Below are 24,843 nucleotides of genomic sequence, written 5' to 3'. Positions count from 1 at the left end.
AGATAAAAAACACGAATTCCCAAATAAACTGCTAATTGAAGCAAGTAGACTGCAATCAAAATTAAAGCACAGCACGAGCCGAATGTAAAAATGTGTTAAGTTAGTTCAGCAGCCAGTCAAAGAGGTGGCCCTAGAAAACATAGAAATATGCGTTTTTTTTTTCCGGGTCGGCATGTGGCTGACGGTTGACACCAACATGCCATTTCCTTTCATAAGCCTTTAAACACGCACGGAAAAGGAACGCACAAAAAAGGAACCCCATTCCCTCCGTAAGGGTTGTGTACATCGTCTCTTTCGAGAGAATAAAACGCCAATGTGTTCGTTGGCTGCTGTCCTCGTTTTGGTCTTTCATACCGGAGCAGCAGTGCCTGAACGGCTTATACCCTGCGCAATACAGAAAAACGGTTTATTCCTTTTTGCCGCAACAACTACGGGAATCAGATGTTACGTTACAATATGCCACATTTATTAAACCAATTACTGTCCATGAATGTCGATATTTCCAAAAGCAGCTTGCGCAAAATTAAAGCTTTAAATAAGCAACAAAAGGTTAAGTGTAATTTATTATGATGTATAAAATATTTTGTATGTATAACTGTGTCTGTATAAAAAGTTTTGTCTATAGCGTTGGACCGATCTTCCGATGTTTGCTGCTGTATGCCATGTAAAGGGGGGTCCGGGGGTCCCTCAAGTAATCTGCGATCACTTTTTTACCGGGACCTACCCACATCTATGATGTAAATAAAACAAACTTGAAACGGGCTCGTTGGCTGGTTTCAGGAGATGATGAAGACTTCAATTGAGTGACAGTAAAGGATGAGACAAAGGCGTTCCAGGAATGGCAATTTCAGAGAAGTTTGAGAAGAAAACCATATGCACAAATACGCAAGAATGAAATAAAACTTGCGGCACTACTGATTGCTCGGTTGTAGTTCGCTAAAATTTAAATGGCGGTTTTATGTACGTATAATACTTGGTAAATGAAGGAAGGCCACGTTTTAGGTTTTCTGACACCATGAACAGAATATGCCTGACTGCAATTTTGATGAAATAAGCGCAGGTAGGATGAATGTCTATTCTTGTCTACTAATAGAATAAACCTTTATCTCCTTGTTTTTTCTCTGCTCTGCTTGCATGCCCATGCAGTACTCTAGATTCTTTTCCAGCATACGATTCATAATAATTCAGTAATATATTAAGAAATAGACGGCGTACCATCAATAGATCACCATGCAGGGCGTATCCGAATTCACTTTTGCACGTGTTAGCAGTTCGACAGCGGCCTTTGCAGAGGACTCTGGAAGTCCGGCCCGCAAGATCTTCCTTTTTTTCGATACGCAGACAAGCTCCGCAATGAAAGATGCGAGATACGACAAGCATTGCCCTCCTCTCACGACCGTTGTGAACAAAGTGCGAACCTTTCACCTAAAAAAAAAAACGGCAATATCTGCTGCGGAAGAAAGCAACGCAGCCTCCGAAGAGCCTTCGCTGGCCCCGAATTGCGATGCGTCTTAGTCACTATTTGTCCTGAATATTTGATGGATCACTTAAGGCGCGGTCCGAGGAAGCCGCGTCCAAGGGTGGCAGAGATATATCGGGCGCACAGCGAAGAAATGAAAGAAGCAGCACCACTTTAACCGACGCTAAGCCACAATGAAAACGATGGGCTCCACGCTAATGATAGATGTCAGCCAGTTTATAAGAATACTAATATATATAATGCTTCAGGAGATTGAATTGGCCTAAACACGTCTCGAGAGTGTGCAAGGCGCCGCGAATACTAAAATCGGGACTCTCAAAGGGAGCGCTTATGTTCAAAGAACATGCAGAAAAAAATTACCCTTGCGGAGGCGAGGTCAAGTGGAAGCTTTCTAGGATCCAGAAAAGGGAAGTAAATGGCGTAAGCTAACAATATTTCTTCGTAAACCTCCGACTACTAAAGGTTTTGGCACTGTGTATATGCTGCGTGTGCACTGCGGCCTTATATAGATAATTTTGTTTAGGCCCTTTACGAGAGCTTACGTCGAGAATGCCAAAGAGCGTTTTTTTATCGTTTTTATTGTTTTATCGTTTTAGCTACTCTGACGACGACCTTTAGACTTTTATTGCTTTAGTTTGTTTGATAGGCTATACAACGCGAAGAAATTGTGAGCGAAATGAACGCAAGTACTTCATTTTAAAGGCGATGTGAGAGTAAGACAGAAAGGTCAAGTCTAACGGTCTAACGAAGAGAAACTAGACATTGTGGCAAGATGACGACAAAGCGCATGAATTGAGCTGCTTATTGCGTTTTTTTTATTAGGTATGACATCGAACTCATTGTCAGGATTTCAGCAGTACGAAGTAGACTAGGGTGTGAAGGAGGTATAAATGTTGGGGTCTGTTTTCTCAGAAACACCGTACCGCCAGGTACCATACAATTGTTAAATAATATGATCATAAAAATGAAGCAACTTTTGCATGGCTTTCGAGTCTTGATCCGTTGCTGTAAGAAGCCTTACCTTCTTATCCTGCAAGCCTCTATCCCGGAGCAAAAGTGACCAGGGCTGCCATCCTTAGTGTGAAGCGAAACAATTCCTTCACAGCCAGGTGCACAAAGCAAAAGTCGTTGTACTTTTGTGATAGATATTTAGTTATTCGCTAATGAGCGCAACACGAAATTTTCTTTTCGTGTAAGCGTGGTGCAGAAACGCCGGTGACGACAGAAATAAACTTCGCGACAATTATTCTCCCCCCATGTCCCTCTCATTACGATTCTGTGCATATAATGATGGCTGACCAATTTGTCGTTCGATACTTTGCCTGGGATTTGCTTGCGCCACTTCGCGCACTCGTTCCAGTAGCTCTAACTCTGCACCGTCCGCGTCTCTTGCGCCATCCACTGGGAAAGCTTGCACAACAATCGCGTTCGCGTTCAGAAGTAAGAGTTCAGAAGCACCAGCTATCTTGGGGGAAGGTGCCACAGACCTTACTAAAGCTTGCGCGCCCAGTGAGCTGCATTACGAAAGACTTTGGGAAAAAAACTAAAGTGAAAGATTTAAACAAAATCTAGATAATACAGCAACAGCAGCTGATGCAAGTATCGAATTTCTATCGCCATTAATTTAGGTTGGGGCGCTTTGACAGCATTATCGATGATCTGTGCGTTGCGTCAGGTTAACATACATTTTTCTAGCCCGAAATCTGACGGTGCTAGAGTCTATCACTGACGGTGCTAGATTTTATCTTCATATGTGTCGACCCAATATCTATATTCGTTTTGTATTTTTTGTTTAGTTTGTTTCGGCTATTGCTCACAGTTTACGCTGTCGGGCTGCGTAAGCCTGGCTGCTAATTTATGTTTTCGCATCTGCTTATCTGCGCAAGTATTTGGACTCCACGAAGGGAGATACCGTAATACCTCACCTTGCTACCATTTTAGCTAGTCTTAGTAAATGAGTGACCGTGGCACTCCGAGGCATCGGAGTGAGGTGGTACTATGCGGGATCTGCATGCAACTTGCGCCCTAAGCAAGTAAACTTATTTTTCTTTTTGATGGCGAGAGCTTACTATGCTATTTTCAGCTGTCTGCAGGGAATAAAACGCGCAGGACCACCACTTCTGATAGCAAGAAGCGACCCTGTGCCAGCAGACGAGCACAAGTAGCAAGTTTTGGTATGAGTGCGATGAACAAGCATTCCAGGTTTCGGCCAAGCAATTACGGTGTGTGTGTATATATATATATATATATATATATATATCATTCAATGCGCCCGGAATACATGTAGAAGAAAGGGTCACAACTTTCCGGTTATCTTCATTTAATACCAACAGTTTCGAACGGAGGACCGTCCCTCATCAGAGTATACAGACGTATACAGATGCCTATATAATATGCATATATATATATATATATACCTGAGGAGTCGACTGAGAAAGGTGACTTGATTGTCTCCAGATATCTTCCAGCTTCAGATCTTTCATCGTCACTACTGCGGAGCGGAACAGAATATCACATACTTCAATTTCTGTTCTGCAAAAAAAAAAAACGTTCGTATGGAGCCGTCCTCAATCGTTAAGTTACCTTCATTTTCTTGAAGAGCCCTATGGCTAGAGGGTGGGCAAGCCAAGACACGAGTCGCCTCCATCCTTTCAGTTTAATTCCCTTATCTTTAAAGTAGAATATGCTGTGTTGCCTCCGCTTAATTTCGCACGGGCGAGGAACCACGAATTTTCAGAGCACCGAATGCGTGGCGAATGGGACTACTCAGAGTGCAGCCGAGCACTCATACGTGTTATCTTCGTCAATGGAAAGTCCTCGGCCGTGTGAAATGAAGTGGACGCAAGAAAGCATACTCTACTCTAAAGATAAAGAATGAAGGTGAAAGGATGGAGGGGAATCGTGTCTTGGTGTGCCTACCCTCTAGCCACAGAGCTATTGAAGGGTATGAAGGTAACTTAACGATTAACGATCTCCGGCTCCATGAGAACGTTTTTTCGCAGTACAGAAATTGAAGTATGTAATATTCTAATCTGCTCTACGATAGTTACGATGGAAGATTTTTTTCGTGTCCACAGTTCTAACCAAAGCCGGGTGAATAGCCCCAGCCAAAAGTTTCGGATGGAATGGCGCTTGAGGGAGCTCAGTCATCGGGAAGACAGGAGGTCTGCCTCTTATTTGGCCGCGTGGCTAAATGGCCCGTGGTGTTGCTAAGAGGGAGTCGTGCTATCGGCGAATTAAATCAATCAATCAACCAGTCAATTAACTAATCAATCAATTTTTATTCCCTTCCAAATTGAAAGGAAAGCGACCCCTAAAGAAAAGCTGGAAATCAGCAACTCGAATATGTCAAGGCCCCACACAGGCATGCTGTACACGTGGTTAGGCACGCGACGAATTAACACATACAAGGAATAACACATAACCAAAGTACACAATGCTAGCAAACTGACATAATTACAGGAAATTGTTCTGTCGCTTGCAGTGAAGAGATAAGTAAAAAAATGTAGATGTAGACTTCTGTTCCTTTATGAGTACAAAATGCATTATAAGCTTTCTTGGACGTATGGTATTGTCAGATAGAGGTGACGCAGTCCGGAGAGCAGAAAGATAGCGAGGATGCCTTCCAAACGAAACTATTTATTCGGTCTGGCTTGGGCCCACAAAGAACTGAGTGACTCGGCGGCGGCGTAGCAACAAGCCTGCTTGGCGGTCGTCGAGCATATAGCCCGCCGCTCTCGGCCGTACTCCTTTTAAAGCAGATAGCCAACTTTCGAGATACAGGTTGGAAAGTTACTAGAACATTTTGGATCATCGTAGAAGCGGGTCCGTTGAATGCGAACAATCGAGGTAAATCTAGGCGCGTCTTGTGTCACAAACAAAGCGATAAATGGGCGTGCAGGAAGCTTTGAAGACTGAACAAACAAACACTACAAAGATTCGCGGCAGTATGTCAGTCTTTGTCAAAAGTAACCAGGCTGAACGTTTTTTTCTTCTCAGTCGTATATTAAAGCTATTATTACAGCCCTCAAGCTCTAAATCTCTGTATGGTAAAAAGAACCCCTGTTCTCACCTTCAAAGAACTTTTTGATCTTTAGGGGAGCCGTGAGGTCTGTGTTATACGAATGAGAAGCAAACAATGGCGCCTGGTTACTTTTGACAAAGACTGTATATTGGTATCGTATGGGTTGTATTCGTTTAAATGGGGGTATAATAAAGTGTACCTTGAGCAAACAACTTCCCCTTTCAGTGTAACTTTAACTGGAGATTTCGGTAATTCAGTCACTGTGAGGGATCAAAGCGTGAGGTAAGTACTTTGGTTGGTACTTGTCCATAATGTTCACCGATACAGTTTTATATTCGAGGAAGAAAGCACAGGTGTGGTTAAAAAGGAAGCCTCCTTTCTCTCGCGGCGCAATGACTTACGTCATTCAGCAACTCTATCTGGCGGTCGAAAGATTGTTGGAATATCTGGATGGCTGCCCACGTCGCCTCTTTGCTTGGTGGTGTCTCTTTTCCGTTCAGAACGGTGGCACAAGCTGCATCGTTGATTCCGCCGCCAATGCCTATCCGACCTCACTATTTACGCGGTGGTTGCTTGGTGTACTTCGTTGAATCCGCGTCAATGCTGTCAGCCCTTGTTCTGTCCCTCGTGTGGTACTATCTCCGCATTGTTTACGCCTTCGCATGCCTTCTTAGAAGGAGGTCCAGGCCTGCACTTTCGTGTGGTCGGCTGGCCGGCTAGCCAACGACAGTGGGCATCACAGTGGGTCAGTTCTCAGGTGGAGCTTATCCTCCACAGTGCAGACTGTGTTCCTTCTCTGTGTGCTGCTGCCGACTCCCTTTTACGAGAAGGGAGTATTATATTAAGCGGTTTACAGTGCCTACTTGCCATACCAATGCATACGTTTAATGATCGATAGGGCCGATTAGCACCTTTGGTACTGCCCTATTCATTGCTGGTAGTTAAACGCAAATCTGACGAAAGTGCAGGGCGAATAAAACCGAGATATTGCATTCCTATCTTTTTTACTGCCTTAGATGCTAATGTCTCAAATCCGTGCATATGCGATGTTTGTGGATATCGCCGCAAAGCCATAGATAAGGAAAATGAGGAGTGTGAGAGGACAATGGGTTGCGAGGGTAGGATGATTTCTGTTGCGCCATGCTGTGCGTGCAATGTATTTACGTTTTAATGGCGTGTTTTCCACAGCACACAACACACAACTTTAGAACTATCGCCGGGTTTTCGTACGACGAAACGTAGCGTCTACGTTCGTCATTTTCTTTCTTCGTGTTGTTTAAAATTTTTCAATCTGTAAACCTCATTGATAGTCACAAAGCCTCATAAGTGCAGCGTGCAGAAAAAGCTGAAAGTTGAACTTTGCGTCAATGGGATAGGGGGAAGAGAGAAAAAGCGTGCACAACCCGGCTGTCAGAGAAGAGCCAGCATCCTATTCGATTCTGTATCTAGGGAAACAACAGCGATGGCGGAGGTGTAATGTTGCAAGCGTTGCACTCTTGCTGTGGACAACATGGCCACGTGGCCCGATTTTGCGCCAGTCTCATGTCCCGCACTCACACGCACTAGCAGCCATCGGTCGCTCTCCCACTCGGCCCGCAGAGACGGCGTATATTTTCCTTGCATGAGCCGTCATTTATATGGGGCCCACTCTTCCGTCTAGCTTAGTGTGTATGTTCTACGTTGTTGTTGTTGTTGTTGTTGTGACTGAGAGAAGGATGAAAAGGAAATTGCACGGGCCTGCTACTGGCTCTAGCCAAGCCACCACCGCTGCCAACGTGCAGATAGAGGAGAGGTAAGAGTCAGAGGAAAGAGAAAAAGGCAAGAAAAGACGCGCGTCGCAGCAACAACTGCGTCCGCCGGAGCGGACGCTGCTGAAAAAATCAGATAAGCGGCCGAAGCCGCGCTCGCCGAAGCGAGATCAGATATGTTCTACGTTTCGTTCGTGGGCGGTCTCTTTGTTTTCGACCTCTTTTGTAGCTACCCTTCCCTGGTTGCTTTCTTTACTGCGCCGTCAACAATGAGAAAGAACGGGTTTATATAAAGCGAGAGAGAGTTAGGAGAGGAGAAAATGTGCATTGCTTTTTTTTTGCCGGTGTTGGTTTAGGGATGCGTGGGCCCCAGAAGAGGGCACTACGGTGGACTTTTGGAGCCTGATTTATGTGGTCCTCGCACGGATTAGACAAGCCGCTCCCACTAATCCCTGAACAGATGTTGCTAACATCTTGTCGCCCCGCTGCTTTGCCTGTGCCAGTTACTAGCCCTAGCGAAGGCCGCCGATTGCGCCATTTTGATTACAGTCGTAAACTACATTTAAGCTTATGTGCGTACCACATGGCTCTGATCCCATGCTATCGCCTTTTACCAGCCGTTGTTTAACGTCTCCCTCGGTAATTTCCAGTCATTATAAAAGACTTATATATAAAAGACCGTGACATGAAGGCTGATCTTGACAACCATAGCATTGTGAGTATTTTCAGATACGTTGCCGATTTTCTAGCCCTTCTACAACTAGATTTGAAGCATGATTTTTCTACGGTTGCTGACCCAGTCTTGGGGAAGTTTTTTCCTTGCTCTAAGACGCTGAATTTTGCCCTTGAACTACCACAGGACCACTGTCTACAATTTTTAGACCTAAAACTGTTTTTTACTAATCACAAACGCCTTTGTTAGGCTTATATGCCGCGTTCAAAAAAAGCTTTGTTACCCTTTGGTTCATCTCATTCTAAGCGCGTAAAACGAGGCATTGCATCATCTTGTCTAAGATCAGCCCTTTCGAAATCATGCACGCACAGGGTCAAATCCAGTTTTGACCACCAGGTTGAACGTTTGGAGCGAGCTGGATTTCCGAGTTCAGTATTAGTTTCTGTAGCCGAGTCATTTCTCAGACAATTTAGAAGCCTTGAGAGGGCCGTCGATGTTCCTCATCTCACGCTGCCAAGAGAAAAAAGGCTTTTTCAAGTCCTCCCATATGTGCACAAGCTATCGCACAATGTCAAAAGGGTGGCAAACAACTTCGGAGTTGGTGTTGTTTTTACAGCTCCTTTGAAATTGTCCCGCCTGTGCGCTATGACCAGCAGGTGCCAGGGGAAGAGAGCAATGAAGAACAAATGTGTCACGAAACACCAAACACAGTTTGTGCCCTGCACTGTTGGAGTTGTGTATAAGTTTCCACTCAGCTGTGGGTCTGTATACATAGGCCAGACAGGGCGCTGTCTCAATGACAGGCTCAGAGTGCATGCCAATTCCTTGGGCTCAAATGGAGGCTCGAACCTGTCATTGCATTGCCTTAAATGCAAACACTACATAGACAGGAATAAGAAGAAGAAACAGCAGTGCCGCCCTCTTCTCCGTTCTACGGTGGTTATCGGGAGAGCTTCCGATAGGGTGGCCCGGGAAATTGTGGAGGCTCCGCGAGATATCTAGTGCGGCAGGCTGCGTGAGTAAAGCATCGATAGCCCTTCTAAAAAAAGAACTTGATTTTCTTCGCTACCGATAACCCGCTTTCATGTTGCTGCTTTCTGGGCATTTCCGCTGAGTTTGAATTGTCTTGTGCCTATCACTAATGTTATTTTTGCTGTACCAATGTGCTCCCACACGTGTTGCACTGGCTATCATACGCTGGCGCCCTTTCTGCCTTTTAAGGCGATGTATCGTTTCCGAAAAATACAGATGCAAGTTTGCGCTCGTGTGTGTGTACGTGTTTCTCCCTTCCGTCTTGTGTCATTCTGCGCAAAGTTTTCTTGAATATATCGCTACACCAACTGGCCCAACATTCTGCTCTACTAAATAAAAGATAAGACTATGGTTGTTCGATGCAGTGGATCGCGGTACATTTATCGCCGATGCTCCTCAGAGGCGTTATCCCTTGCTTTCCTTCTTCCAACTGGGTATGCCCTACGCTAAGAGCCTCCCCTAATTCGGCGGCATCGGGACAGCATTCCTCTAGAAACAACCATTCCTGTGCGTGGAGTATTCATGATATCAAAGCTCGTAGCAATTAGGAAAAATGCCCCATGTTGGGTGTGCATACATGCTTAGAAGGCGCTCAAAGCCGCTTTCAGTTTTTTTTTTCAATATATTTTATCTTGAATCTCCCCGCGTGAGATCCTATTTTCCACCTCTCTCTCTCTCTCTCTGCTGTTCTAGCTTCGCTCTATGCAGAAAAGTGTGCTGCTTTGTTTGTAGACCGAAAATTATCATTTCCACTCCTCTTTATTTCTTCCACCGCTCCACAGATGCGGAAAAATGAGAATGATCAGTGTTCTGTCCTTACGTTTTGCTTGGGGGCGTTCTTCATGCGCTGACCGCGTTTGTTCTTTAGCTTTTCTACCGATGTTGACCCTTATTCGTAGGTTAGCGCAATCCGCTTTTCTTCGACGCCTCATTGAGAAACTCGAGAGCATCTCTTTGTGCGGTGGAGCGCTTTCCTCTAGTTCGTTCTCATAAAGTTCTTCTCTCACACTGCGAAAACTAGTTGCTTTTCCACATCACGAGGGAGTCGACATTTCTTTTCCAGTTCCTTTATCATCTTTTTTTTTTCAAAGACACCGAAGTAAAGTCGCATTAAAGAGATCGGATTTCCGCAACAAAATTAATCAGAAATAATATCTGCTCACTGAAGGCATTAAGTGATGGTTCTTTAGGTTATTTCGTGCTCCAGTCATGGTTCGTCGGTGTGGCAGCTCCGCAAGAACAAAAAAAAATTTGAGGCAACACTTAATCTTCGACGTAATAGTGTGACGCGATCGCTTAATGGTTTAATGCCCGTATATGCAGAATAGGTCGTTCTCTATATTACATGCATGGATCCCTCAGATGAATAGTAAAACTTGATTCCAGAGTAAATCGGAGGGTCGGAGGACTTTGTGCTCTTCCCCACCGCTAGGCGTCAGCCGTAACTCCTTGGGGCTTGGCGGCGGCAAAACTTGATTGACGATGTTTTTTTGGACTTCTGGATCTAAGTTGTGCATCAGAGCTTCCCATGAGTCTGGGGTGCGTGTGTTGTATTTACACGGCCAGCATGTCCAGGTTATCTATACCGTGGTCGCAAATCCGTCACAGTAGTTACATCTAGCATTGAATTGCCCTAGGTTATTGAGTTTTTTACTATTACCAAGAGGGAAAGCTGGCGGCGCTGCACTTCAGACACCATGGACGCTCAAAGCATTTCGGGTCGGTGAACTGCTTGGTTCGGGACAGTTGTATTTTTTGGGGGGCACGAAGTGTCACTACTAACATGTTTCATCACGAAAACGCTGTTCGTGTGTGCGCAGACGACGTTGGCGTGAACGCAGTGTGCGAAAGCCATAGTAGCTAAACCGAATAGCACACGACGCCAATAAATGTTTCTTTTTGTTAAACGCCATTCAAAAACATTTTAACATTTTTTTCTGTAAACATATTTCTTTTTAGAAGTGCGCCTGTTAAGCACAAAATTTTACTTTTTGCAGTGTTCAATACTTCGCCAATAGGAGAGCGATTCAGCTCTTATTTTGGGCAAACTTTGAATTTACATGCTTTTCTGCTTGTTTGCTGCAATAATTAGACAGGATAATCAATGTTAGGACATTGTTGATTATCGAACATCTTCAATTTCTCATTACTTTTTGGCCAACAGTTGTAGTTCTGCAGTCGGTAGCTTACCGGCACATGATGCTTTGAGTGGTCATGGTGGCTGAAGTGCTCTTGAGGGGCGCTATCCCACAGATGGGGCGCTATCTTTTCCTCTAAGTAATTGTAAGAAACTCTATGCCCTGGATATGTCAAGTTTTGGACAAACAGACTAGAGTTATCAGGGTGATAGTGGGACTCGACGTGGCGAAAGCCTTCGATAACGTCGTCAAGGGGCCACCCTGGAACATCTGCAAGAACCGAATGTCGGAAAAAGCGTGTACAACTACATCCATAACTTAGTCACCAGGCAAAAGGCACGCATCAAGCTGGGAGAAGTCACCTTGATAACATGCTTGGCAGCAAGGGCACCCCAAAAGGGTTGGTGTTGTCTCCTATACTTTTACTAGAATTACGAGAAGAACCAGAATTTCACACTTTACCGCATTTATTTTAATAAAACTGCCATAATATTTGCTGCCACCCTATTTTACATCGAAGGGGTGTGATCATGAATGGAAAATACGCGAGACGCAATGTCGTATTGATGCTTTTAAGCACTCTTTTTTTCCGCATACCATCAATAAATGGAACAAGCTGCCTCATGCTGCTGTTCATTGCCGGTCTGAGAATGCTTTTCGTGCACTGTTGTCGAGCCTGAGGCGTGCGTTAATTCTCACTTATACTTTATCGCCTTGTCTCTGTTTTGCATTGGTACCCCCAGTATACCTGACAGATGCGCACACACTTGATGCCACTACTTTCTTTCTATTTTCTTCTTCATTGCCATGTATCACTGACTGGGTAGCCCATGTTGTTTGTTTGACATGCATGTAGTATGTATCCCCCCTGCAATTATGCTCTCACGGCGCTGAAGGAAATTCAAATAACAAAAAACATTGTCATGATAGGCCTCTCGAAAAGAGGCTCGAAAAGACAGCAAAACCTGGCCCACAGCCTGTACGCAGACATCATTTCTATATAGACAAGGGCAGCCAGGGGCAAATTCAGGAATCCTTGCATAAAGCAGCCAACGGGAGAAAAAAGTACCTAGAAACCAAAGGACTGAAGTATTTGGCGGAGAAAATAAAACTGATAGTGCTAAGGCCCACCAAACAACTGCGGAGGGTGGCAGAACCCAACCTCGAAATATCGGTTTGGGGAGCCAGGATTCCCAGTGCACAGTATATACGCATCATGGGACTCAGACTGCTGGAAAACGGCAGAAACACTGAGACTATTGCGAGGCTGGAGAACAGCGCGCAGCAGACGTGTAGACTCATTGGGCGCATCGCAAACAAAAACGGCGGAATGAAAGAGGCCAATCTGCTAAGACTGATACAAGCATTTGTAATCAGTCGCATAGTAGTAATACTCTGCCGTATCTGAAACTCAGCAGAGAGCTCGATGCACTCATCCACAAGGGCACGAAGACAGCACTGGGAATGGCGATCTGCGCGTCAACAGAAACACTCATGAAGCTTGGAGTCCCAAACATACTCGACGAACTAATTGAGGCGGCCTCCACGGCGCAGCACCAAAGACTTCTGACATCAAAAACGGGACAGGTATACTTGACAAGGTAGACCTCACAAGCGAATGCGAACATGGAAGGACAGGACATTCCCAGTGAAATAAGGGACAAGACCAAGATTCCGCCACTTCCCAATAACATGAATCAGGCCTTCCAAAAAGGGAGAAGAAAGGATGGAGCGGAAACCCCGAAAAAGAAGTACGGGGAACGGACGGGCGCGGTGCATATGGACGCAACCGAGTACCGGCATCGGAAAGCCATGATGGCGATGAAGGCCCATGAAGGCAAGAGCATAAAAGCGTGCTGTACTGTCAGGGGCTGATCTACTGTCACGGCAGAGGAGGTTGCCATAGCTCTTGTAGCAGTTAAGGAAGGGATTAAATGATTATTAGTGACTCGAAGAGCGCTGACCACAACTTCAGCAGAGGCAGAAACTCTTCAGAAGCATAAGGAGTCTAGAAGCGGGAAAAGGGGTAGATCAGCCAATTTCGGTGGTCTGGTAACTCGCAAATCAAGCCCTATGAGGGAATTAAGCAGCACACAAGCTTAGCTGAAGATTTACTTGCTGCGCGAGCTCAAGCTCTCCTCCAAACTAACTGACAGCAACAGGAAAGAATAGGATAATCACCTATCGTGAAATCGTGCAGTACTACAGATTAACTAGAAACGAATATCCGCAAGAGGATGGCAAACTTAGTAGAAGGAGGAGACAGCTTGGAGGGAATTCCAGGTAGGGGTATTTCTAAACCAAAGGACCTATAGCAAAGTATATCCAGGATCTTTGAGAGTCCTCATATCACTACTGGCGAAGTTGTCCAGCGGTTAAGCGATGCATCAATGCGGTGCGCTGGCAGCCGCTGCAACAGGTGGGGCTTGTGCGACTAAGGTCACCTCAATCATCCTCTAGCAACCAATCTCATTTAAATGCCATTACTTTAACTCGATGTGGCAATTTCCGTCCAAATTCAAATAATTCGTTTCCTGACAGCCGTACATTCCATTTTTATAGCCCATCCTTACCGCTACGTCCCAGGGGAGATCTCGGGAGTGTCCCAGGGCCCACTCCCCCCTCTGTGGGTTGCTAGAGTAGCTCCTCCCCTCCTCCTTTATTTTATTTTGTTGCGAAAGCTACACTAGGCTAGAAAGAGTGCACTTCGCGGTGTCTGCCTAAGGCAACTACTGCACATGCGCCCATATCAAGGCAACCGATACAATGGCAACCATGGCGCCGCATCCGCTGCGCCGCAATGCGCATGCGCCGGGTCGCGCCCCGCTGCTGGGATGTAAGGCGGAAGCCGGACTTCCATTAATGACACAGTCGTTTTATTTACCATGCTCTGAAACACTCTTTCCTCTCAGCTCGCGCACATGCGATGATTAGGGTAGTTTATTCGTTCTCACAAAAACTAAGGCTATCAAGCGTCCAAAGCTGAAAGTAACAGAAGGTTTCCCTTGGTCAGTGTAGTTCACAGAAGTGGAAACTTGGGCGTTTTAGAGCATGCATCGCGAAACTAGCGCATCACAAAAAGAGGCAATGGAGACAGCAGTGCATATGCACAGCGCTAGTGCACTTGTAATTCTGTCTCCACCAGTTGTTGCAGTGATGCTCTAAAGACTTTCATCAGCGTATTATTGCGAAAACATCAAAGTTAAAATGTTTAAATTTTGCTGACGAAACGGAGCACAGAAGACGGCCCCTAGCCTGCGCAAGAGGAGCCAAAAAAAGGCCACGTTTAGTATTTTGCGTTATTGACGGTATTAAGGCGAGCAAACTAGGGGAGAAATTTGGGGAGCATGCGTCAACCAGGGCTGCATGAAGACAAGTTTTTCTCGCTGGCCGACAGCGGCATTGCGGCAGGGAATAAAAAAAAACTCGGGAGCTAATTTAATTGCACCCATGCCAATGAATTGCAGTCTTTCTAGAGCAAAGAAGCCCATTTAATCGAGAGCGAAGATCTTATTTCCTAAGAACAGCATGAAGTATTTTGGAGGCTTCACCAACGTCCGCTGTCCTCTCAACTAAACTGTGATATCATAATTTCCTCTCTTTTTCAATTCAGGGCTCCAACGCTAGAATCCACCAGCTTGCACACCAAGCACGCAGTCAAATTAACCTGATTTCGTCTCATGTCTTTATAAATGTTGCAAGCTTTGATCGAGAAGTGACAAAAAATTATTGCGTTTAAAACGCATGTTTCTCACTAATAAGAAGTGGTTTTTCTTCCGAAGCACTTCAACCTTTTTAGAAGAAGCAAAACAATAGAACCTTATCAATAATAAAAATGAGATGGTTCGTTCAGAGCGCCAATTTGAAGTTTATTAAAAAAATTTTAGAGCATTTCGTCTGCAGCCGTCAGGAAATAAGACACAAGCTACTAGCAGCACCAAAGGGTGTTCTTGAAATGCACTCATATAAAATTTCGCCTAAGCTCGTCTGCCACATCCTAATAATGTTTTGCACTCTCATAACGAAGACTGTTTTCGAGAGAGGCGCTTTTACAATAGCTTACAAATAAAGTATTCAGCCATTTCCGTCTTGCTGACCGCACTGTTTGCAAACTCCGCACCGGCTATTTGATTCGCGACGCGGCATGTATTCGGCCTCAGAAAGAGGTTGCAAAGAAACACCCAGGGGAGAAAGAAAGGATGAAACACGATATGCGTGGGCAGAAGCGGCAGAGAAAAGGAGGAAAGGGAAGAAATAAGGAATAATAAAAAAATGTGAAAGGACAAAAAAGGAGACCCCGAGGAAGAGCAAGGACCAGCTCAATTCCAGGGGGACATGGCGTGTAACACGCTTCCTCTGCCATTCGTTCAACTTTGCAACAGTTATTGCGTCTACGTACTTTGAGGATTCTTTCTTGCCTTCTCTGAGCCCCTTTCTCAATGTGCTTTTTCTCCAGTCTTTTTCGTATTTCTTGCCAAGTGGTACACTGGCAGAATAGATGACACGCCAAAAGACCTCGGACGTGTCAGCTAGAAGCGCTTTTGCTGAGGCTTCGCTGTGTTCTCAGTGACACATGAAAACCTCAAAACGAGAAAGCAGGCCCGAAAATAAAATCAAAACAAAAAGAAATTAGCACAAAAGTTGAAATAAAAAGGGACTCTTTTTTTAAAGATTTGCATGCCAGACGGTTAGGCAGCTTTGATACGCGGAGGCTGATGGAAAATTTTTCAGCCTGTTTACTGTGCCCCTGCTTACCATTGTAGCAAACCGCCAGCGCCCTTCTTCTCACACTTTCACTTGTTTCTCTCCTCTTCTTTCTCCTTATCATTCTGCAAGCTCGCACTTTGCGGCCAGAACTGTTTCGCGTTTAAGATCTCAAAGAGAGCACGATTGATGAGTTCTTAAAAAGTATACCGGCAACGTTGAGGTCGGTATTGGATGGTTACAATGGCTTAAGATGGAACTCAGCAGCTGCTGAAAACACATAGATGATTAAGAGGGTGCACTGTCTGGAATGTTTCCACTCACACTTTGTGCAGAGCAGTGCGAAGGCCAATAGAACAAAGTTTTATTTCACAGCATCATTTACAAAGTTTCCGGTTCGTGATCCATTGCCAGTTTTTAAGTCCATTTGTTTAGCCGACAGTTCCCGCACTTAGCACTTGCGGAGCAGAATCACGAAGATTTTTTTTTTCAAGGAACGCAAAATAACATTCAGAAACGCAATTGGACCGATGATAACCAAGAGCCCAGTGAGAGGTACAAAGCCTTATAAGAGATCCAATAAGAGGCGCAATTTCTTTAGATAAGCTGCTATGAGCACTTGAAGGGAAATTAATGTCTCAATCTTTCTTGTGTTTAGGAAGATGTTGCTTGCATGGTAATTAAGTATTCTTCCAGTTTTCTTACTTCAATTGGCAACGAGTTGAAATTGTAGCTCCTGTAAATTCTGCTAGCCCATTTCGGGACACTTTGTGACGCATATGAGATTCAAAACCAACATTGCTGGCATGTCTGGTGCTGCAGACGGATATTAAAAACGTATGTTGATTTAGGGTGCGGTTTTTATTAGTGATATTCTGAACAACGAGGTACATTTTCTACTTGCCTCAAATTGTACGCGACATTAACTGGTGAGCGTCAAAAACATTATTCCAGGAACTACCAAAATGAAGAGGGTAATGTTTTTTTTTTTTTAATTTGGACATAAGGTAAATAGCACCTTTTTGGGCGACATCTTATTAGGGATACCCGTATAGTCGCACAGGATATTTTCATGCAAGAGTCTGAGGAGCTTACTCGTGCGGTGATTATCCGCTAGCCGCTTGGAGAGTCATTCTTTTTTCAGTCTCATGTTAAACTTGATATGATGTTCGTGTCCTTGAAGCATTTTCCGCTACACAGTTGGCGAACATCTACTACAGCGGCCAGCGTGGAACAATTCCGCCATCTTCTGGTTCTCGTGTCTTCCTGAGAGCACATAGGTACGTCAACGGCTTTGAAAGGACCACCCCAGGTTTTATTGTTCTTGAGGGCACCTCATGCAGTAAATTTATAGACGATCTCTTGCGGCCGGGTGAGCTTTCTCGTAGTCTCAACATTTTTTAATAAAGATGCTATTAAGAATGAAGTGTTGTCTTGGGAGGAAAACGGAGGCGGAGGGAGTGCATTAGTGTACGAAGCTTGGCGTCCATAGGTGTCTAAAACGGTATGTTTGGATTTGTAGTCATATCAGAGGTAATCATTGTGCTGTATGCTAGCTTCTATGGCTCACTACAGTAAATGAGGTGGAAGTGACATAAAGTAAAGTGCAGCGATAAAAAAATGATGGTCAAGTTGCTTTGTTAAGCCAGATGCAAATTAGGTGCACTAGCAATTCGGTTTTCACTTTGGTTTTGGCTTTAAGATCTTATGTTCAAGGAAGGCAGTTCGCATAGCGGTAATCAGTTTATGTTCATTATTGTCATTCTCTCCTTTACAGTCACAGATTCCTAAGAGTGCTCATACCACTCCTGGCACAGTGGTGCATAGATCAAGAGATTCGCCACTGCCCTTCTATGACAGATGCTAAAAACGCTAGGACTTGGGCTACTTGGGTTGGGTTGTGACCCAGGTTGCTCCTCCCGAACAGTGTCGTGATTAATTGAGCTGTCAGCTGACACCGTGGCCAAGTTGCTGTATATATGTATATATATATATATATATATGCCCACCGGAGGGTAGGCATGTGAGCAGCTGCCACAAAGCCGGCTTCAGGCATAACAACAGGAAACAGACGAATAAAAATACACAACGGCTAAATGTGGGGAATGCCTAGTATAAGTTCTAGCTCACTAATAACGCATGCACGCGTGCTCAGTGCTGCAGTGCCATAAAAAATATAAAACAACCAGCTGCATTTTTCATACACTATGCAGTTACTCCTGCCCGGATAAATGGTGATTAAATATAACTCCTAGATGCTTGAGGAAATCAGAATTTCAGTAACATTACTCTAAATTGTTATGACTATCACCAAAAAGAGATGATTGGAGCATCCCCGCCGTTGCTCAGCTCAGACGCAGCACCCTAAATTCGGATATCGTGTTGTCGGATCTGATTGGTGGAAAGTGACTCCTTTTTCTTCTACTTCCTGATCAATTACCTTTCAGACATAAACTAACTGCACTATGTTTTCCTATTGGTGAATGCCACAAAGTAAAAACAAAGGACCGAAATATCCTGCATGACTTCCTTAGTTTAGGTGACTGTTGACTCCCTTGATATGTAACTCATAAATGAGACCCGCATTTTCCTGTCCTGCTCTGCTCAATAGCTTAAGAAGGGCCACGACTTGGCTGTGATGATCACGTGACGCAACGGAAATGTGGTGAATGTATGAAATGTCAGTGCTCAGTTCTCCATAGACTGATATATTTTGCCGATGCTAGAAGCGTGTCCCACCAGGCATCGGATCCAGGATCACCGCCGCATTGCCGAAGGAGGAAGGAAACGTGGGCCGGAGACGGGGAGTAGGGGAAGTGAAGGAAAAACTGTATTTACATGGTTACATGAATATTTGCATTATTTACAAGAGCGGGACTGAGAATGGCTCTCAGTGGAAGGGGAACGTCTTCGTCAACCGTAGTCGACTGGAGCTAGCAGGCTTCTCTCGGCCACACTCACGGCCGAGTTAAATATCGTCCGGTTTCCCCAGATCCCTGGCTGGGGAAAAATGGTCGACGAGCACTGTCCAATCGGATGGACCGAAGGGGACCTCCTTGTTACCGCCCACGGCTGGGCAGGTGCGAGCTTGTCCACTCTGTCGCAGCTGGGTCGAAGAGAGGGGAAGATTGCTGACTCATCCAGCCCCGCGGGGAAAGGAATCTCCTGAAGTCTTTCAGCAGGGGAATGAACTTGCCTCCCCGCCGATTACCCAGAACGCGAGTCGGGGACACAGAATTCTTCAATTATCCGCCAGCGTGACGGCGCCGCCAGGTCGCCTCCGCATTCACGGTGGTTGCTCGGACAATAGCTCCTGGGCCTCGCCTGCCTTCGTCGCCGCTGCACTCCGTTCAAGGAATTTCGCTGGGGTTTTGGCTGACAATGGCCTTTGACATCCCTGCCACACTAATCCGCTGAGGCTCGGAGGGGCATTCCAAGCTTCTCACTTCCCATGGTCGTCGCGAGGTTGTCGACCTTGGCGATTGTTCACGGTAGCGGCTTGATCGGGCCCACGTGGTCCGAAGTGGACACAGGTGTGACGGGAACACACAAAGAGAACCGTCATTTTTCATTTCTTGACTTGGTCAGTGACCCAATTTTCCTTTGTGAATAAATAACACAAAGGGAGTTAAAGGGGGGGGGGGGGTAGAAACACAACAGCACGTCCGCCGCCCGAAGAGGTCTCGTAGTGGTTGCAGCCAACGCTGCTGCGCGCAGAGACCTGGAGTTGTGTCCGTTCGGCCTTTGGTCACAGCTGGGCCCAAAGGTTCTTCTTGCTTCGTTGACAGCTGTAACGAGCTCAACCAGCAAAGTCCAAAGCCCAACAAGCAGAAAGCGCCAAACCGACTTCAAGAACTGCCAAGCTGTTTCGGTCAACAAAACCTCTTTAGAGAAAATGAGCTGTAGCGTGAAATTTACGTCCTCCTCCGAAAGTTGACATGTTTGACCAAACCAGAATACACAGAGCTTGTTTAGCCAAAAGGGAGGAAAATTTTCTAAAATTTTGGGGGGGTGCCGTAGCACGGTTTATGTCACAGAAAGCCACCGCCCGTGAGAGCACAAAGGGAAGGTGGAGCTGCTGAACACACATACAAAACAGAGAAAAAAAATGATTCCCGCTAAAGCAAAAAACAAAATACAAATTTGCATAGCGGATTAACGTCCGGGGAGTCAGGAAAGGGCATTACACGGGAAAGCCTCGGCTGAGGCCATCAGCGTTGCCATTATCTCTTACGTTTCTGCAACGCATGTGAACAGAGTCCCGCAATGCCAAGCTCCAAAGTTTCGCTCTCATCCTTGTACAGGAGAGATATATGAGCAAAAGACAAAAAACAAGCATTAAACTCAATATGAGATTATGCGTCATATCTGCCCCTTGCGCGGCCGCGGTCCGACAGCTGCTTTAGCAGATGAGACATTGCATAATGCTAGGAATTTCAGCTTGCATTTCTGTACAGGCGAGTTAAATGAACAAAAAGAAACAAGCAATAGACTGAATAGGGTTATTCCTCGAAACCGTCCAGAAACAGCGTTTCGATTAGAGGAATTTACTGGTTCCTATTCTTCAGCCGCCCTCTGCGCGGCCGCGGTCCGATAGCTACTCTAGCAGGTGCAAAATTACACAAGGCTAGGAACTTCCGCTTGGGACCCTGCACTGTTCCTCGTCCAAGTCTCGCGGTTCTGAAGTTTAGCTGACGCTCAGAAAGCAGAATGCGAGAAGGGAACGAACGAGTGCGAATGCCGTGCCAGCGTATCCGTCTCTCTCGGATTGGGTTCGTGCGTGGCGTTCTCTTGGCTTGTGTTCCCACGGGGCGGGTGCGAACTCTTGAGCACCGAGGTGCCAAATTGGGGCGGCTACGCGGTTCGGATTTCAGTCGAGCAGTTAACAAGGGCCGCACTTTCCCCTTCATTAACATTCCCCGTTTGGCCACCTCTATACGCTGCCGCTCTGTGGAAACCCTCGCTGTTGGTTTGCGGGGCGCGTCACTAGCCATCGCGGAACCGTCACAGGTTAAGTCGTCGGCGTTCGCCTCATTTCCAATTTGTGATCCAGCCTGCTCTGGCTCACTACCGTGAGAGTTTATAAGGCTTACAGGGCCACGTTTGCCCTCTTCACCCGCGTGCTCTGCTGGCGCTGCGAATTCTCGAGCCTTCGAACCGGTGAGGACCTGCGCAGCGTTTTCTCCAAGACTAAGGCCCTTTTCTTTGGGCAGCATATCCAAGCGATTTGGGAAAATCGAGGGATGCTGCATAGACAGGTCTTGGGAGACGGCTGCCTCGGTCAGACGCAGCTCGAGCGGGCTCTCGATCGCGACGCGGGCGGTAAGTTGGTCGTTTTGGATACCCTTCCTATCCTTATACTGGCGGTACAGCAGGCCAGAACGGAGCTGGAAAGGTATTTTCTTCCGTGACACACCCATGTCAGTTTGGTGACTCAAGCTTCGTAGAGTTTGGTCTTTCTCTTGCTCAGCGGTGAACGTTTCTCTGTCCACACGAAGGAGTTCGAGAAAGCCATCCGGGTGGGGTAACACAAGATTGGAATTCAATTCCTCACCTAGCCCCAGCTCATCACTTGCGCCTGATTCGGAAGACTCACTATAGCCTGTACTACTGTCGGTACTCTTTACCCCTGTGCCATAAGTGAGTAAGTCCTGGGCTGGCTCGTCATTAGGTAACTCGGAGCCGTCACGGGTAAAGTCGCCGGCGTTCGCCTCATCGACAGTTTCCAATAAAGCCTGCTCTAGCTCATCACCGTGAGAATTTACAGGCTTCGGGCTTACAGGCTGAGGTTTGCCCTGTCCAACCACGTGCTCTGCTGGCGCCGCGACCTCACGAGCCTTCGAAATGGTAAGGACCTGCGCAGCATTGTCTCCAAAACAAAGGCCTTTTTCTTTCGGCAGCACATCCAAGCGATTTGAGCAAATCGAGGGATGCTGCTTAGGCAGGTTTTGGGAGATGGCTGCCTCGGTCAGACGCACCTCGAGCGGGCTCTCAATCGCGACGAGGGCAATGGGCAAAGATACGCAGTTTTCATTGCCGACTTTAATCTCTTTTCGCGCCGAAACCTCCTGATTTAATGTCGAATTCCTCTCGGCGCGCTTCGCCAGTAAAATTTGCAACTCCAAACGCATTAAAGCAAGTTGCTTTTCATCGGCTTCCTTAAGACGAAGACGTTCTTTTTCTATCCTGTCAGCCTCCTCCTTAGCGGCTTCCTTGCGGTAAAGGCGTTCTTTTTCAATCCTGTCAGCCTCCTCCTTAGCGGCTTCCCTGCGGTAAAGGCGTTCTTTTTCAACCCTGACGGCCTTCTCCTTGCGTTCATTTTCAACCCTGTCGGCCTCCTCCTTAGCGTTCCTGATTCCCTCCTGAATGACTTCCCAGGTCTCCCAAATTTTGTCACCCTGCTCCTTAGCACCACATTCCCTAATAGCCTCAATCAGCTGCGGCTTTCTGTGACTTTTCCTGGCCTCAATACCCAGCTTTTCACACAGCAACATCAACTCTGGCTTCTTTAGCTTGCTCAAATCCATGGCAATTCCCGAACGAGGACTTTCAAAAATAAGCTGCTACGTGAAATGCTTAAGCGAGCACGTGCAGAAAAACAATCTACAGGTAGTGATAAATTTCCAGAGTTATCAAGCCTGGCAGATTCTCAAAGAAAGTCAAGCGCTCACCACTGCTGAAGCCAGGACCAAGCGTGGAAGATCCCGCCGCTGCCAACCAGTTGATATATTTGTCGAAGCTAGAAGCGTGTCCCACCAGGCATCGAGTCCAGGAGCACCGCCGCAGTGCCGAAGGAGGAAGGAAACGTGGGCCGGAGACGGAGAGTAGGGGAAGTCAAGGAAAAACTGTATTCACATATTTACATTATTTACATAGAGCGGGACTGAGAATGGCTCTCAGTGGAAGGGCAACGTCTTCGTCAACCGTAGTCGACTGGAGCTAGCAGGCTTCTCTCGGCCACACTCACGGCCGAGTTAAATATCGTCCGGTTTCCCCAGATCCCTGGCTGGGGAAAAATGGTCGACGAGCACTGTCCAATCGGATGGACCGAAGGGGACCTCCTTGTTACCGCCCACGGCTGGGCAGGTGCGAGCTTGTCCACTCTGTCGCAGCTGGGTCGAAGAGAGGGGAAGATTGCTGACTCATCCAGCCCCGCGGGGAAAGGAATCTCCTGAAGTCTTTCAGCAGGGGAATGAACTTGCCTCCCCGCCGATTACCCAGAACGCGAGTCGGGGACACAGAATTCTTCAATTATCCGCCAGCGTGACGGCGCCGCCAGGTCGCCTCCGCATTCACGGTGGTTGCTCGGACAATAGCTCCTGGGCCTCGCCTGCCTTCGTCGCCGCTGCACTCCGTTCAAGGAATTTCGCTGGGGTTTTGGCTGACAATGGCCTTTGACATCCCTGCCACACTAATCCGCTGAGGCTCGGAGGGGCATTCCAAGCTTCTCACTTCCCATGGTCGTCGCGAGGTTGTCGACCTTGGCGATTGTTCACGGTAGCGGCTTGATCGGGCCCACGTGGTCCGAAGTGGACACAGGTGTGACGGGAACACACAAAGAGAACCGTCATTTTTCATTTCTTGACTTGGTCAGTGACCCAATTTTCCTTTGTGAATAAATAACACAAAGGGAGTTAAAGGGGGGGGGGGGGGTAGAAACACAACAAGACTCACAATGTGGAGGCCTCGCCACACTCTGTAAGGGTAGCTGAGCAAGACTAAAATCAAGAAAGCCCCATAATTTGCCCAAACCTTCACATAGCTGAAATTCTCGTGTTCACCTCTCGTGACGTCTTCCATGTACTTTTTATTACGTCGTTCACTTGCTGTCTCAATAACAGTAAAATGTTCGGAAGGTTACAGCTGTTGCTCAGTGGGCACGGCACAACCCTCAACAAGTTCTTTGCCACTTATAGCAAAATCACTCAATCTTGTCGCGCCCCTCCTACTCAAGGATGCTTCACGAAGTGTAATACACGCAAAAGTTAATGCAACGTCCTGGCGCAGGCAGTCAGCTGACCTCGTCTACTCCGTAATTCTTGGCCCCAGTAGCGTCCACCGTCATACATGGGAATTCGCTTTCTAACACGCACCCTGTCTGCTTCTTCCTTCTTATAGCCGGTTGCACACACACACGCAAGTTATCGCTGAAGGTATATCTTAGTGAATGTCTTTGTTTGACATAAGCCATCTTGTTGTATATATTGCTTTTCTTGCTGGGTGCAGAAGGAGACCAGACAGGAAATAGGTACACAAAACTGAGGCTTCCATTTGTGGTGATCACTAGCATACATTATAATTACTCCTGGGTCCTATAAAACGATGTTTTTTACTGACAAACGTCGAGAAACGAGCCTTGCTGTAGTATACCCCACTGAAGCCAACCGATTTTAAACAAAATGAAACAGCAGCCACGAATAAAGGACAAGTGTTTCAAGAAAGAGATATTCCAGTCGTTTTGATAAGAAGCAATTTGACTAATCGTGGAAGAAAGAGAAACATTAATCTAGTGGCAACCGTCTCCACCGCCTTTGCATGTCGCGTTCGGTGCTCTACCGACTGAGCTATACCGCGAGCTATCGACCCTTCGGCTTTCAAATGAGAATTGAGACCGCGTTGTGGACACTACCGGTAAAAAGTTACCCATTGTCATCAAAATCACTTTAGCTAAAATGTAACTTATTTTAGTAGGCAATTACAAAGCCTAAAGCACTGAATTAGATTCTCAATATTTTAGCATTAGGCAAAATATACACGACCTAGAATGAGCCGGTACGGGTTCCTTGATCTGTTTTCTGTTGTAATATCTGTGGTGTCATTCTAATCACCAGATGTTTTACGATGTTCATCGGTATTTTTTCCGTGTTTCCGAAGGAAAACATGCAAAGCGACACTGAAGAAATTTTCGATGTAGGCGCTGGCGGGAAAGACAAGGTTGTAAAGTACAAATACCTTCCGCACTAGCTCATACTTGCACAGAGTGCCACTCTATTGTCTCACGCTCCGAGAGAAAAAAATATCATGCTCACGAAACATGACATTCT

Source organism: Amblyomma mixtum, chromosome 6, assembly GCF_055824585.1.
Source record: "Amblyomma mixtum isolate Tamu chromosome 6, ASM5582458v1, whole genome shotgun sequence".
NCBI classification, from domain to species: domain Eukaryota; kingdom Metazoa; phylum Arthropoda; class Arachnida; order Ixodida; family Ixodidae; genus Amblyomma; species Amblyomma mixtum.
The sequence above is the reverse complement of the archived record's forward strand: the minus strand, read 5'-3'. Positions refer to the sequence as shown.